At 30.9% G+C, this 17,376-nt stretch overlaps 1 pseudogene; it reads right to left on the reverse strand.

The window, feature by feature from the left end:
* Positions 1–3,381: 3,381 nt before the first annotated feature.
* On the reverse strand, positions 3,382–17,121 carry LOC132800140 (F-box protein FBW2-like; annotated as a pseudogene).
* Between the last annotated feature and the right edge of the window lie 255 nt (positions 17,122–17,376).

The raw sequence follows: 17,376 nt of genomic DNA on the forward strand, positions 1-17,376 counted from the left end.
GTTTTGCATTGTCCTACGTAGTCAAATCATTTATGTGGGAGATTGTAAATTTTTTTATTTAAATTATTTTGAATTATTTGAATTAATGGCTTTTATGGCTTTTAATGAGGGGCTTTTAATTGCCTACCATTTTTGGAATATGATCGGCTTAAGATCTGGGAAAAAAAAATACATTGTGTGAAAAAGCAATCTTCCTCCCTTTCGTGTGGTAAAAGACAGAAAGAAAAGGAAAAAGAATTGAGCTTTCCTTTGCATAGAATGTGATAAAGTGAAGGTACTGAAAGTTCGAAGGGAAATGCTTCGGTGGTGCTATGTCCAAGAATTAGCATCCATTGTATCCGGGGATATGATTGCCACAGATCCATTTGCACCGGTGGGGCAGAAATCATCTTAAAGACACTGTGGTATCACACAGGTCTTGGATAGATCTATCAACAAGCTGATAAACAGGTTCTAAATTTTTATTTCTTATTTTTTATTTCTGATTATTCCACATTTCCATATATATATATATATATACATGTATCAACAAAAACTTGCTAAAGAAAATCATAAAGAACATAGATCAAACCAATGCTTTAAGCTTTGACAAGACTATGAATTTTTAAACATCTCACCTCATGGTCTTGGTGGGATCAAGTCCAACAAAAATAAATATGTCTTGTTGTCATAACAAAGGTCAACATCCAAATCGATAAACAAGGCATAGAAAATTTTTGAAGAAAGAAAACAAAGAAACAAAATAACCATAGGAGCACTTCAAGTGGGAGCTCATATAGTTCTTGGTTTGGAATAATCCTCACTGTCCTAAGTTCTTTCTTAACATTTCATAAGGTCCTTATGAAAATTTCACATGCAAGCCAAAAATCAAGGTTATAATGAATGTCTAGAACTTTTTAGAAAAAATTCAAAAAGAACTTGAAAGGAAAAATAGCATCAATTCATATTAAAGGCCTAATAAACCCAGTTCAGCCAACCTATCCCAACACAAAATTTTTATTTTAAAACTCTTAGATCCTTACATGCAAAGCAAGATCAAGAGTTTAATAACAATTATGAACAATATGCTAACAAATCAAATCTTGGATCTTAAGAAAATCAAGAAAATAAGCTAAGAACTACCATGCGCAATTTGATTTTTGAAGCATTTAAATCCAAACCAATTTTTTTTTCTTATTAAATCAATTAATTCATCATGGTAGAGAAGAAAAATGGCGAACAGATTGTACTCAAGCTTTGGATCAATATCCCCAGAAGCAAGGAGCATGCCAGATCAACCAGACGAGAAACTAAATTCTACACTGCTGCTGAGTCATTGAACTTATCCACCAAGGGATTCATGGAATTTCTATGGATTTCGTTGGAGGAAATCTACCAAAGCTAGGCAAATAGAAAGACTGCTTTCTCGCTGCTAAGGGAGAGCAAGAAAAAAAGATCAAATTATTGTTTTTTATCAGCACCCCTTTTTGGGTATGCATATATTAAAAGCCCTCTCACTACCAACCAACAGACATCAATTGGCTAAGAAGCTTTATAAAAACCAACATACATCAAAATCAAAGGTAAAAACTACTATATTTGAAAATTTAAAACAAACTAGGCAAAACGTTTTCAAGAGATTCAAGAAAAATATCAAAGAAAACTCATGTTGAATCTTCCCTCACTCTCGTGTTTACCAAACTTCAAACATTAGGAGTTTTCTTTTAACAAAAGCACTAGATCATTCAAGAAACCCAACATGTAAACAAATTAAAAGTCTTAAAAACCAACGTACATAAAGCTTCATACAAAGATCCATGAAGATCTTAAGAGAAATGAGACAAACAAGCAAAGAAAATCAAGCCATCATTCAAGATCTTTGGTTTTCAACAAAGCATCTAAGCATCAGGTTTCAAAAGAAGATAACCTTATAAGTTTGGCAAAGCTCAAAGTGAACATGGCTTTCTTTTTTTTTTTTTTTTTTTGAAATTACCTTGTGGTTGGTTAGGCTAGAAAGAGAAAGAATGAGTTTGAAGATGAAGAAATGAGAGAATGAGAACATTAAAAAGAAGGAAGAGAATTGAGGAAAGGAGAGAGAGCTCTGGTGGGAAGAGAAGAGAAAATGAATTAAAATAAGTTAAACTTGGTTTCTATCAACAAATGGAGGGTAGTTTAGTAAACACAAAGTCTTAGTCAATACAAAGTCTAAAATGCCCTATCATTTTCTTCAAAATTTTGGTCAAACCACTTCCAACCAAAATCAACTCCCATTTCTTCTTCCTTTGTCAAAACCGAAAAAGCCAATAATGCAAGAATGAAACAATTCATTACTACAAACGCATTTTTGCTTTTTTGAAAAAGAAATACTCTATTACCCTTTAATAAATGACAACCCTAAGGAAATAATAAAAAAATAAAGAAAAGTATTGATAATATAAAATATAAACCTAAGCTCTCAAGAAATAAGTGAAGCAAAACATATATATATATATATATGCATAGCTGTACAAATGGGAAACTTAGAAGAAAATAATTATAAGATGGCTGAAATTTAAAGGACTATAATATAACTTAAGTCCTAAGATAACATTTAGCAAATTACTTTCTCAAGCTCAAAGAAATCAAGTAATATACAAAACTTAGTTTAGCAAAGACATGAAAGTTCAACACCTTGCAAGCCAAATAAGAAAATCTTCCACCATTGCTAACATCTCATAAAAAAACCTAAGACTTTAATCTAAGCACCATAAAAATTCATAATTATTTAAGAAATTAGAAGTTTAAATTTTGGAGTGTTGCAATATTCATATACACATCACGAGTCAAAACCAAAATTTAAAATTAATGAAAACATGAATTGGAGTGCATGAATGCTAAAAATTTAAACAACTTCAAAATGATTTTCAAACATTTCCAAGACTCATGTTTTTAAATCATATAAAATAATTGTGCATTAAGCAATGCTAACTTTAACAAGGTAGCTCAAAGTAAAAAGGAAAAAAAGAAAAAGAAAAAAAAAGAGCATTATTCAAACAAGAATAATATATCAAAACTTTTGGGGTTGATTACCTAATGATACCTTGAAGTTTAAGCAATGTGCAAATCGGGTTTTAAACTTTAGGATTGTGTAAAATAAACCCTAAGATTGTAAAATCAAAAGAAATTGATTCAATATGTTAACTTGTAAGAATTCTATTAAAAAAAATATATATGTGCTTATCGAGTTACCATGTGGTACAATCAAGCAGATAAGCAACACTGTCATTTAACATTTTCCTTCAGAAGTTGGGATTGATTAACACTCTAAGTTTTAAAGCAGAAGCATCAGCAGCTACATACACAAAATTAAAACAAAAAAAAAAAAAGCCCAAACAGGTTGACAAAGAGAGAAACATAACTTTTTCATGGAGATAGAGGCCAACCATAATCTCCTGCATCATCGTCTATACCTTCATAGAACCTCAACTCAAGCTCCTTCAGTCTTCCTTCGTAGTCCCACATCCCAGCATAACTCTCATCATTGGAGTAGCCTTTCATTTCACCGGTGACAAATTGCCAAGCCAAGTAATCAGAAGATGCATCAGACAAATCTGAGGAATCATCCTAGTCATTCCTCTTATAGTAGTCAACAACCAGGGGGCCTAAGAATTTTAGTTTGGGGTATTTATCCTTGAGAAATCTGTCTTTAAATGCTGCACTCCAACACCTTCTCAAATCCAAAACTTCAAGCTGGGGACAACTAAAGAGTATCTGTAGAATACTCTCTGTGGTGATAACATGGTAAGCCATCTCAGGCCGTGTTTGTTTCACTGGATTGGGCAGGTCAGGACAGGACTGTGTCCCAGTCTGGTGTTTGGTAGCAACATTTAGAGAATGAGATCACTTGACCTGTACAGTGAAAGAGTCCCACTTCCGTAGGATTAAACTGACCCGTTTTCCACCTGGTTCAGTTTTGTCCCAAACTCATCGTCCCATTCTCCTCTCTCTTGCTGGTGTTTCTTGTTGGTATCTCTCGCCGAAGCAGGTCCACCAGATCGTCTCAACAATTGAAGCAGCTTTTCCCCGGTGAATGTCCATGGCCTTTCCAGACCTCTGCATCTCTCCAAGGAAGAAACACGGCCGATTAGTATGATTTCTTCTTCTTCGTGTTCTCTCCAATGTCTGTATTTTGATGTACCAAAATTAGGGCTTGTATTCAATCACCTGCACCATGTATGAAGACGCCCATAATTTGGTTGTGTATTTTTGAAAGGGATTCCAATGAATGTAACTTGGGTTTGTTAAATTTCGATATATATATATATATATATGCTTTTTTTTTTTTTGATATTGTAAATTGTCAAAGTTTTGAATTTGAAGTTAAATCTTGTCATAGGGGGCTTGCACTAGATTGTTCGATGTTGTGGCTCACCATAACGATGGTTGATTGTTTAGTTATTTGTCAGCTTGGAAATTCTTAACTGCATATGGTGGGTAGAATTGGACCTTCAAATTGGAATATAGATGCCCAATTGAAATTCATTTTTTATCATATCATTTCTGTGCAGGAAAAAAAAATTCACTACTTTTGCTTGTATGCCAATAAGTTTGGAATTGAGTTTCATCTATTCATTTCTTTTATATGGGTTTTATAATTTTTCAATAATGAATTGCATAGAGTGTTAAATGGGCACCTAAATATGCTTCCTTCTTGGGGATGAAGTATTTTTAGTGATTAGCAGGATTGTTAATAATATAATCTTTTGAATCGGAGTTAATTTTGATTATGTTAATGTATGAAAATATATAACAAAATTTCATTGTCACTATGTTTTTAATAAGCAAATTACTAAAACTAGTTTAAGCTCTGTTCTTTTTAATCATTTTCTTCTAAAACGAATTATGGGATTTGATAAAATGGATACTCATTAAGAGTTATGGGTATATTAATAATGTGTGAATTCATTTTTTTAGTTGTGCAAAGATTAAGATCTCTGACCCAGTAAATCTTAACCCTTTAATTTTTTTATCGATTCTCATTCCACCTAAAGTTATGAGCATCTTCGTTCAAATTTCCCATAGCCATGGTTCATTTTTTGTTTGTTTACATTTCTTAGGAATTATTTTTGCTTCTAGTTTAATTTGTTGATTGATGATTGTCTCACAAACTGTTGGTGTGAATGCTCTGTTGAAAAACCAATGCCATGCTATGTTTGAAATAGAGAAATTTTGGAACAAAATGTTTCAACATGTGAGATTTTCATCTGTATTAGTGCATTTTGTATTTGAGGTTCCAATATGCCAAGTTCTTGATGACCAAGAACTGATGCTGTTGATAATGAGTTCTTTTGGGGATGTGATGTTGGCAATTAAAATGTAGAGGATAACTGGATTCAAACTAGTTTTGCATCTATGCTAGGATTTATCAAATGCTATATTGAAGCTGTAAGGTGGATGTGGGACCCATTAGTCACAATGATATGCTTCTGATCTATGTTTTATTACTCTCTTTTGATTGAGATAATTCTTCTATATATTATGGCACACTTTGCAATCATTGTAGCCTCTTTGAAGTGACATATTTTAATTACACATTTGATATATTTTTTTAAAATTTTCCAGATAACAGAGTCCATAGTCCATGCAGTTCGAGTTGTAGTAAATAATAGCCACATGCTGCAACTGCTTTGTTTAAAGGCAGATAACAACGTTTTTAGCAGTCTATATCTTCACTGATACACAAAACGATGAGGATTATTGCACTGCTGGTTCAAAGGCTGAACAGAAGAAGGCAGAGAAGATAGCTTTTGATATGAATTTGGAGAAGTTTGACACTGCTACAAAAATCAAGGTGATTAAAGAAGGGCCTTTACCAATCTAGTACTGAAGGAAGCTAAGGAGCTGGTTGAGAAGGCACCTATTTTGCTTAAGTAAGGAGTTACCAAAGAAGAAGCAAATGACATGATAGAGAAGAGAAAGGCTGCTGGGGGAGTTACAATTATGGAGTAAAAATTTTCTGCAATGGTTTTATATCCTTAGTTTTGTTGTAGCTGGTTTTATGGTATCAGGAAAATCTCAAATTTCAAATTATGAAAATTTTGTAATGTGGCAGCTTGGTGGACGTTCATTTGTCTTGGTGAAAAGATAGAAGGAATAAATTATATTTTGAGCTTTCATGGTTGCAAAGTCGTTAATCATACACCTTCATTCATATGGACAAAAAATTTCTACTTTAGTTTATTTGGGTTCTAAAGTAGAACCTATATCTGCAAAATATATAATTTTATTTTAATTTATTTCTAAAATTATATATTAATTTAATTTGTGGGTGTTAAAAAAAAATTAAAATTTACATGTAAATATAAATATATAAATTTAGAACTTTAATTAGATATAATATTTTTTTCTAAAAATATAAATATAATTTTTAAATTTTTTATTTTTAAAAAAATTAAAATTAAAATTACAAAATAGTCCGATTCTACACCACCAAACATGAAACAATTAGTCCATTATTTAATTCGGAATTATGCCAAACACAGTACTGTACTATTTTATCCTATCTGAACCCATCCGATCCGGACCTATCCTATCTGATCCAGTCCAATCCGAACCTATCCTGCATACCAAACGCCACCTCAAGGTGCTTGAGTTTAAGCAGGCTGGTAGTGATTGCATGAGCCTCGTCGTCATACAAAGGCTTGCCAGCTGTATCTAGTGGATGCGTATTTTGGCATAGCCCATTAAGCCATTTGCAAATCCTCTCGATGGCCTCTATCCCATGAGAACCAAGTTTACTACAGTAGCTGACATCAAGGAAAGTGATGGAGGAAAGTGTTAAACGACAGTGTTGCTTATCTGCTTGATCGTACCACACGGTCACGCGATGAGCACGTACATATTTTTTTAACAGAACTGTTAACAATTTAATAGACTGGATCAATTTCTTTTAATTTTACAAGTTAGGGTTTATTTTACACAATCCTAAAGTTTAAGACACGATTTGCACATTGCTCATATTTTAGGGTACCATGAGGTAATTAACCCAAACTTTTGCAATAGATTTTCAAAATTAATAGCCTGTTGATTCTCTAAATCATTAATATATGAATTCTTCTTAACATAGTGAGAAAAAAACAATATGTTTCAACAAATAATGAACAACTAATAAAGCTTAAGAAAAATAAGAAATTAACTTATAGCAATTATAACAAAGATCAAGGGCTAAAAGGGAAGGGTTATGGTAGTGTTAGCCCTTAAGCTATACTCATATTTGCAGTTTAGTTATTGAACATTTTTCTTGGCACTTTAGACCTTAAACTTCATATTTTAGGGCATTGTTGTCCTTCAACTAATTTTTAGTAAGTTTGAGTAGTTTTGAGCCATGTAGCACATTGGCTGTAATAATTTGTCCTTAAACTATTTTTTAATTTAATGTTAGCAGGTTTGAGATATATAGTATACTCACTAAAACAAGAAAATTAAAAAAACCCAACAATCTAACAAGATCTCTGCATCTTGCATTAAGTACCTAGGACATTTCAAAATTGCTAAAAAATAAATAAAAAAACCAAAGTGCATCAAAAACTCAAGTTTAAGGATTAAAGTACAAAAAAAAGAAAAGGTTAAAAGACCAAAATGTAACTATAGGCATAGTTTAAGGATTAACTGTGCCAACTACCTAAAAAAGAATAAAAAGTAATACAAATAAGAGTTGAAAAGGTGCATGGAAACTTTTTGTACATTTAATATCCATATATTTATTATGTTATTATATTTAATATTATGGGTTTAGAAGTATTTATTTTATTAGGTTTTGATATTTATAACTTTAAGGACTCTTTATTTTGATAGGTTAAATATACATATATATATATATATATATATATTTATATTTATATATGGGATTAGAACTTCAAAAATTTGGTTGGGTTAGGATTCTCCATATATATATATATATATAAGATGTTATTTGGACCATGAATTATTTTATAAATTTAAAAGGAATAGATTTAGAGTTTTGAGAGAGGAAAATTCATTGCTTTTTACATAGATGAGTTTTAAGGTTAAGTTTTCACGAAAGAAGGGTTAGAAAGAAGCCTAGAATTTTGCAATGGTATGGTATGACGTATGTTTACTGATTTATTTGACATGTCTATTGTTTGTATTTTGCTTTAAAATTTTTATGGCAGAAACTAGACTTCTCAAAGAAAATTTAAAATTTTATTTGATCAAAATCCATTTAGTATTCTATTTTTAATGTAATTTTCAAATTCATGTTCTGCTGTTGAAATTTCTAAATGAAAACAGTAACCTTTTTTTTTTTTTTTTTTTTTTTTGTAAATGGGACAAACAAACTCTGATTTGCCTGAAATTTTTAGATTTTGTTCCATCATGTGTCTATTATCTTGTTTTAAATTTTCAGGACTAGAAAATTTTCATTTTTTCCGTAATTAATTTTTCATTGAAGTGTGTTTTGTGCTTAAAATTGATTTTTATATTCCAACTCTTATTTTAAAAATTGAACTTAGCGATGCTTTTGCATTCCTTTGGCCTTTTTTATTTATGCAATTACTTTATTATGTATGGTTTTATTATGTGAAATCTCTTTGGGAAACTCACTATCTTGTTATAAAATTAAATCTGGATTATTGACTTGTCGTTGAAATTCAACATTTTCTGCATAAATATATATATATATATATATATATATATATATATATATATATTTTTGTGAGTCTTTTCAAATATGTCTATTGTGTCACTGCAAAATATTAGGTGGTTTTAGATCCATTTGGGTGTTGAGAAAGTTCAGTGATTACAAGAGTGAGTTTTGCTTGGAATTTGAGTAGCGATTAAAAGACGTTATTTTAGAGAGCATGTTTTGCTTGGAGTTGGATTTAGTATTGAGATTGAGTGTAATTCTTTGGTTGATTTTGTAGTTTTACGATCTATTTTGATGACTTTGTTGATGATATTAGCATATATTTGGATCACTTTGAGTATGAAGTTTGAGGATATTAATCATGCTTGTTAAGGTTTAATTGGATCGCGTTCAAGGTAACTTCACTACACTTTTTTCTAAAACCATGACAAAGTCTATGCATTTGTTTAATAATGTTTTAGCATATCATTTATGTTTTTATAAGCAATGATTATCTTTTAAAATGTATTTTTGAAACTTTGTTATGGATTATGAACTTTTGATATGATATTTGTCTTAAATTATTTGAAATATTATGGGTTTTTCATCCTCTGCATATTTATGGATTTTAAATTTTAGTTCTTGGTATTCTATGAATTAACAAGTCTTTTGGCAATATAGGAATCCACAAGTTTCTTGGCATTCTATGAATTATGAAGTTTGAGATTATTTGATATTATATGAATTTGTATGCACTTGATAATATGGTTTATTTGGTGCTTAGTAGACAGATTTCAAGCCTTCCTAGAGTTACCTATCGAAACCTTAGGATAGTCTTAACTAGGGAAAATTGTCTTATTTCAAAAATATAAATTTGCCTTATTTCTCCCCACCTTACTACAAGTTTATATAAATTTGCAGAAATTTGATAACAATAACATATGAAGTACAAATATAAATAAAATTTGTAGAAATTTGATAACAATAACATATGAATACAAATATAAATAATAATAATAAATCATAAATTCCTTTATATCTGTTGGGACCCCTTCTAAAACTTGCTATTTGAACTCATGATGTTCCCCCGATTCATCTCAAGTTTTAACTCAGCATAGAAAATACATCCATACCTTCCACTTACTACAGTTCCACACTTTTACAGCACTTTGTAAATATACCAGCACATAAATGTAAATAGAAAGATGATGATGATGATGATGATAATAATAATAATAATAAATAAATAAAGACAACCTAGGTTAAACAATACAATCTACCTTTCTACATTTAGGAAACATATAGATACTACTTTTACTGCTTATTTCGATAAATTGTAAGATATCTTTTAATAAAATAATTCACATTTAAAATGCACATATAGAAACAACACTTTAAATTGAACAGTTGAGGTCTTAAGGTAACTCTAATAATATCACTACTATCGAAAACTGACGTAAATATATATATATATTCTACACAAATATAAGTATGTATACAATCTCTTGAAGGATTTGAATAACCTACCCATAGACTAATACACTCGCTTGAAGGCTAACACTCCTACCTGAAAATTGGAATACCTACTCGAAGAATGCAATACAATACCTATCCAGAGGCTAACACACATGTCCCAAAGGCTAATACACCTACCTAAAAGTTGAAGTACTTGTCCAAAAGCTAGTACTCTTGGCCGAAGGCTGTGATACCTGCTTGAAGGTTACGATACTTGCTCAGAGCCTAAAGTAGCTTTTCGAAGGCTAGTCCTACCCGAAGGCTGTAATATCTACTTAAAGGCTACAATATCTGTTCAAAGGCAAATACACATGCCCGAAGGCTACCCCAAATTTCTATTGCCGATGTTCCATCCCACTATTGTACAACATTACACACGTACCCTTAAATGCATTAAGTCATCAATTTGGATAAATACAATAATCATGTAGTTAACAACAACAACAACAATAATAATAATAATCATAATCATAATTAGGTAAAATAGAACTAAAAACAATAAATACATTACATAAACCGCACACTCGTACGAAAGATACATCTGATGTACCATATGATACACCAATACAAGTCCCATGATATCAGTCGTTTGTAGGTATACTACTACCAATACTACCAGGGGTGGTTGCCTATAATGACTATCCAATCCACTAGTGTCATAGGTAGCAGAAATACAATACTAAGCAGTTTATGAGCCAAACTAGGCCCTTGCCTTGGTATGATGTGGTACGCCTAACACTTAACATAACATAATATATACATTGAAAGGACATAGATGCACCATACAATATACCAGTGCTACTTAGTGATATTTGGCATTCCAAACACCACTTGACGGAAGAGAGAGAGAGAGAGAGAGAGAGAGAAAGAGAGAGCAAAGAACCTATCCACGGCCCCATTAGCATCTCAATGTTGTCAGTGTTAAATAACCTACCATCCTATAGCTAAGGGAGATGGCTGTTGTCATCACAATCTAAATAACTACCTACCCTCACTCGCCTTAGCATCTATTGGAATGTCTAAACCTACCATCCTTTGGTCATGGGGAGGATGACTAATATATTACTACATACTACCTACCTATTCTCACTCACCACAGCTCAGAAAAGACGACTAATAACCTACGAATTGAAATAAACCACATGCATATAGAAAACACCGATACTATATGGTGCATTTATAGACCAACTAGTCTCATATAAGTATGCGATTACAAAACGTTGACTCTCATAATTACATTTTAAAATCGTAATCAAATGTCTTAAATAAATGATTGAATGAATAAATAAATAAACAAATAAATAGATGAATAAATAAACAATAAACAAATAAAAATAAGAAAATAAAAAGATTTAAACATAATTAATAAAAATTCTTACAATCTCCATAAAATCAAACGTAATTCTAACTATTTAATTATTATCCAAAAAAAATCGATAACCAATAATAAAAATTTTTGAAAACCAAATATAATTTCTATGAAAAAATAGACCATGTTAAAAGCATCATAATATGAAATACTTTTATAACTTTTAATTATTTTAGAATCAACATTTATGTTAGTTAATAAATATATAGTTATATAAATAAATAAATAAACAAACAAAGAAACAAACAAATAATCTTACAAGGTCATATATGTTTGCTAAGTTATGCACACACACACACATAAATGCACACACACACACACACACACACACAAATATACACACAAAATGTTTTATTAATATGATTGTTTTACCAAACCTAAAATTAATAATAAACAATTTTGCAATTCAAATGTAAATTATAATCAAAATTAAAATACGGAAGCAATTTAAAATGAAGTTGTAAAAACTAATATCCTTTTAATTCTATATCTAACCTAAGAATTTGAAGTTCACAAAAACAGTAAATCGACAATTAAAATAATAAATTAAATAATGAAAGTATTATAATTAAGCATAAGCATCCAAACCCTTTTTAGAATTTTATAAAATACCCAATTAATAATGATTTGTTGAATAATACCTTTAAATCTAAATTTAATAATAAATAAATGATTAAACAACTATATACATATACATAAATTTTATTTACTCCAAAATAAAACTTAAAAAAATATGTCACTCACAGTAACGACATTATCTATCCTTGTTGTACTACAAGGTCCACCGCTAGTCCCGTAGGATGCCTAACATATACAAGTATATTATTTAGATAACACATACATTTTCCAAGGGTACTAAAATATACTAAATATTTTAAAATTTACTTTCACTAGTTTAGGTTTCCAAAGTTGAACTCCGAGGGAGTTCAGCTATACGATAGCCTCGACCGTCCTACTGCCTGGAAATTTGGGATTTTTCCTATTTATGCTTAATTTTATGAAACTTAGTATTTTGTTAATCCCTCTTAGTCACTAGATTTTGTATGTAACAATTTTCGTAAGAAGAACTTCCAACACAGACCAATCTTTTACAGTAATTTCAAAATTATCTTAAAAATGGTAAAATTTTAAACACTCAACCATAGTTAGCAAATAATATACCAAATGAAAGCTTGTAAGACAAGGATAAAAAATACATAGCTGAAACAACCCAAACTCGCCACTGATGATTAGAAAGTTTTGGTAAAATTCAAAATAATTGTATCTCTCAAACGATTTTGAATTTAGAAAACTGGAAGCCATATGCACAATCAAGGGGTTGAAATTAAAGGGGAAGGACCGACTTTTTGATCAGAGACCACTAAAAAATTGGCAAACAGAGCAACACTGACCACTAGCATTCAAAAGCCGATATCGACTCATCTCCCAGTCAAATGGTCAGAGATTTGGTGGTTGGATATGCCTTGCGTTAGGCCTCCACAACGATCGATGCATGTCGGCACTCAATGACCAGAGCACAGCCAATTTCGATTGGTCGGAGAGCAAGAGAGAGAGAGAGAGAGAGAGTGTGTGTGTGTGTGTATGAGCTACTCTTTCATGATTGGGGGGGGGGGGGGAAAGAAAGAGAAAATTAGGATGACACATGGCCCTTTAAGGTTGTGACATGTAGCACCTACCAATTAGTGACATATGGTACTTTGTTAAAGATCCTTTTAAATATTCTTTTACATATTTTTAGATAAAAACTACCTGATCAAATTAGTCTTTTAGCATTATCACATGATACATAAGTCAAAATCAAAATCCATACAAATAAAAAATCAACCACGGATTCACTTGATCAGTCTAGACCATACTTTTTTATGACCATAACTTTCTAATCTCAGTTCTGATTTTGGCATAGTACTAAACTTAGATTGACGTCTACTTTACTACAGTGCCTCAATCAAAGTAAAATCCTTTTTGCAACAAAAAGTCAACTATGGAGCCCATTTGATCAACCTTAGTCAATCCTGGTTAAACTTGGTCAAAAGTTCAAATTCATAACATTTTCTCGGGTCAAGGGGTCATACAAATTTGTTGGATCATGTTAGGGTTTTTCTTAGTGATTCATATTTGTAAGCATGTATGTTTTGGGTTACTAATGGGTGACTATTCATATGGAAAATCCTACTAACTATTAAATAGCCAAATGAATATGAAAATATGGGATTCCATGTTTAAGAAAAGTATATGACTTATGATTTGTTAAGTTGTGCTTATTAAAGTATTTGAATTATGGATTGTATTGTCCAGATTTGAAAGCTTTTGAGACATGATTTGATACTTATATTTTGAAAGTTTTTGGATTTTGATTATTGTGTCAATAATTAAACTATTTGAATTATGGTATAGCGAGTATTGAAGTAGATGAACTATTTTTATATCTATATTTTTCTAAGGTTTTGACAAGTTTAAATCATGTTATTTACATGTATATTTTTTATAACCTATATGTATATGTGTGTGTGTATATATATATAATATTACTATTTTCCTATAAAGCAAAAACCTAGTTGCTTATTGAGTTATTGTGCACTTAGTTTTGTTATAGTTTCAAGCAAGCATAAGTACAAAATATTAGCTAAAAGTGGATTTGGTGTTTGACAAATGTTAAGATTTGAAATATTATTATTGTTGTTATTGTCTAATAGTTTTGGTTTTTGAAAAGCGTTAAGATTTGAAGTGCTATTGGTGTTGTTCTTGTCAACTAATTGTTTGAGCTTTAATTGGGTTTTGTAAAGAATCTCTTTTGCTAAGTTTAATGGTATTTGTGGAAAAGAAATTTTGCTTTTGCGGTGTTACAAGATAATGTAATTTAATTGGTTTGTTTTTATATTTTTCACGTTATAAGTTTTCAAAATTTGGGGTATGATAGTACAAAAACCAACAAAATGGGAATTTGGTAAATACAAACGAAAAAGAATGGGTCTTTGTTTGTGTCAAGAGCATCTTGAATTTTATAAAAGTAAAAGGACACAATAGATAATGTACTAAACAATGCATATTAGCAACTAGCACTACTCAACGTCTTTTTCATAAAAAGTTTACCATTATGTCTTCCCATCTAAGGCAAAGTAGGAAACAAAGTGGTGATTGTTAACGATGCTATGAAACGTAGGTAAAAGGCAAAGATGTTATAATGCAGAGAAAAATAAATGAAATTTTGAAGCAGAGAAGGATAATTAAGACTTGATGGGGCAAAATTGTGGCAATTTACCAAAGCTTCAATTCTTATCCAAATATGGAAATGAATACAAGCTTTGGTTACCCTTCATAGATGCTTTTACAGGGGTTGTTATTATCAATACAGGGGCCATCCATATTGGAGATGCAAACATTTTAGATTCTTCTGTATTTCCTCTATCAAGTAAGCATAGAGAACTAATCTCAAGTTATTTCCTATCTCTTTGTAATATGATAGTAGCATGGCTTTAAATAACCACATAATGAACTTAAATCCATGTGGCCATTTCGGATATATAACTCAAACCTCTTTCATTTTGAAGGTGGTCTGCCACTACATTTGAGGTCTCTTTTAATATATGCCTTTCTTTTGTTAGTTTTCTATTGAAAAATGTTGTGACACTTGATTGTTTCTTTTGCTTCCTTTGAAATTGTAGAAAAAAATATCATATATTTTTCTATTTTGTTTTGTTCTTTGTTCTTAGAGTGAGAACGGATTAGCTCTATTTAGGATTTAGGTTTATGAGAGTTTATTCAACTCTTTTATATTCTCTTTTAATTATTGTGGAATTTAGTCATCATCTTTATCCATAGATGTAAGTTGAAACCATTTTAGTTGAACCTAAAAAATCTTAGGTGTCCCATTTATTTTCTGTTAATTTATATTTTTTGCTATCATTATTAAATAAATACTTGCATAATGAACTGGTAACTCTTTGTAGAATTTAGGGGCATTTGATATTGCTCTTTATAAATAATTTGAGCATTTGGGTTCTAAATTTTTTGTATTACGCAACAGTCATTTACTTTGGATTTTTTGAGAATGTAGGAAAACTTTCATATCGATAAATTTGTTGGAAAGAATGATTTTGTCTAAGATGAGTGAATATGGAAATGTTATTCATACCATATATACCCTCATAAGGATTGATTTTCTACATATTAGCCTATTGATTGTGAACTTGTTTTGATGAGAAATGGTACTTCTTATTTTTGTATTAGACTTATTCATATTAAGATGTATGACAGTGTGGTTAAGACCTTGCGAAATGTTCAATATATGCTAGATTTGAAGAAAAGCCTTATAACTTTAAGCACTCTTGACTCCATAAACTATTAGTATTTCGTGTAAGTGGAGTTTTGACTATTTATGAAGGTGTTATTCTTAGGATTCTAGAAATTTTGTCTAATGGCCTCTATGTTGTTCAAGGTGATGCAATTATTAATGATGATGTTGCTTCATCTTTATAGATTCAGATGTCATCCCTAATTTTATGAGAGAATTTTGGATGTATGGTAGTGAGAGTAATTTCTGCAACATTGAAGATATAGTGAGATATTGCACTATTAGGAAAACACCATAGTTTGGAATTACAATATCTATGAAGAAACCCTTGTGGAAAAAGTCTACTATTTGTTTTCTCAGTTTGGTTGGTTTATAAACCTTTATGATATAGCCATTAGTTATGCTTACTTTGGATCTCCTTCGATTGCATGTGGTTTGAAGATTTCTACTTATGGTATAGTTTATTTCTTTTGCTGATTATTTGGAAATATTTTGGTTTTTTATATACGCTCCTGTGATAGAGGCTAAGCATGATGAAAAAGTAAATAAGTTTGGATTCTACGGATTTGAATTTAAGGTGAATTCATATGGTTTGTAGTGTGATTATCCTAAGTCACTTAAGTTTGTAGTAAGTAGATATTTGATTTTTAATGAGAATGCCTTGTGATTTATATAGAACTTTTGAGTTTATTGGTGCATGTTTAGACCATGGTATTCATGCGTAGGTGGAGCTTGAAAAAGCTTTTGATATTTTTGTGGCCTATGATTGGAGGACAAAAGGAATATATGTCTAATGCTCATTATGTTAGTGCTATAGTTTGCACTTAGAATTTGAAAGATACCGCACTTGTTGGTTTTGTTTGATGCAAGTTAAAGTTTTTCTTAGAATTCTTTGGTGCATGCAAATTGTGAGTTTCTTGTGGAATGGTTGAAGAAGACAACATATGAAATACTATTTTGAAGGCCTTGATCAATTTCTTTTCTAACCAAGCCACATAGATCTTTGGTGTCTCATTTCTTTTCAGTTGATTTACTTTTTACTTAAATTCATTATTAAATAATTGTGTGTGTAATAATATATTTCTTATCTTTGTTCAACCCAATAATCTTTCTTTTAATTTAGAATTGGAAGCTAGATCTATACCTTTTCCATACTTGGCAAAACTTGCTCGATTTATTCTTCTTGGTTATGTTTACATAATGATGTCAACTGTAAATAGTAATTTAATGCCATAAAATGGAAAATTTGTGACCTCTGAAGGAACCAAGGCTGGAAAGAGTAAGATCAACAAACAATACACTGGGGCAGATTGTACAACCAAGAGTGAACCGGTGCGATGCCATTGGGGTAAGTGTGGGAGGTTACAAGGCATTGGTAGGCTACCTTACTGAAGAAGATCACCTGATGTCTAATCCCACATCACCTATGTGTGGAATAATGATGGTTCAAATGTAAAGTATACATTCTCTTAACAACCGAAGCCTTTTTAGAATAATTGACTTCAAAAATTGAAAGAACTTTAATGTAAAGCATGCTTCAGTGGAAGCAATCCTAGGATGGATGATTTCCTGGGAAGTCTGAATAAAAAATTCATATCA

Source organism: Ziziphus jujuba, chromosome 12, assembly GCF_031755915.1.
Source record: "Ziziphus jujuba cultivar Dongzao chromosome 12, ASM3175591v1".
NCBI lineage: Eukaryota > Viridiplantae > Streptophyta > Magnoliopsida > Rosales > Rhamnaceae > Ziziphus > Ziziphus jujuba.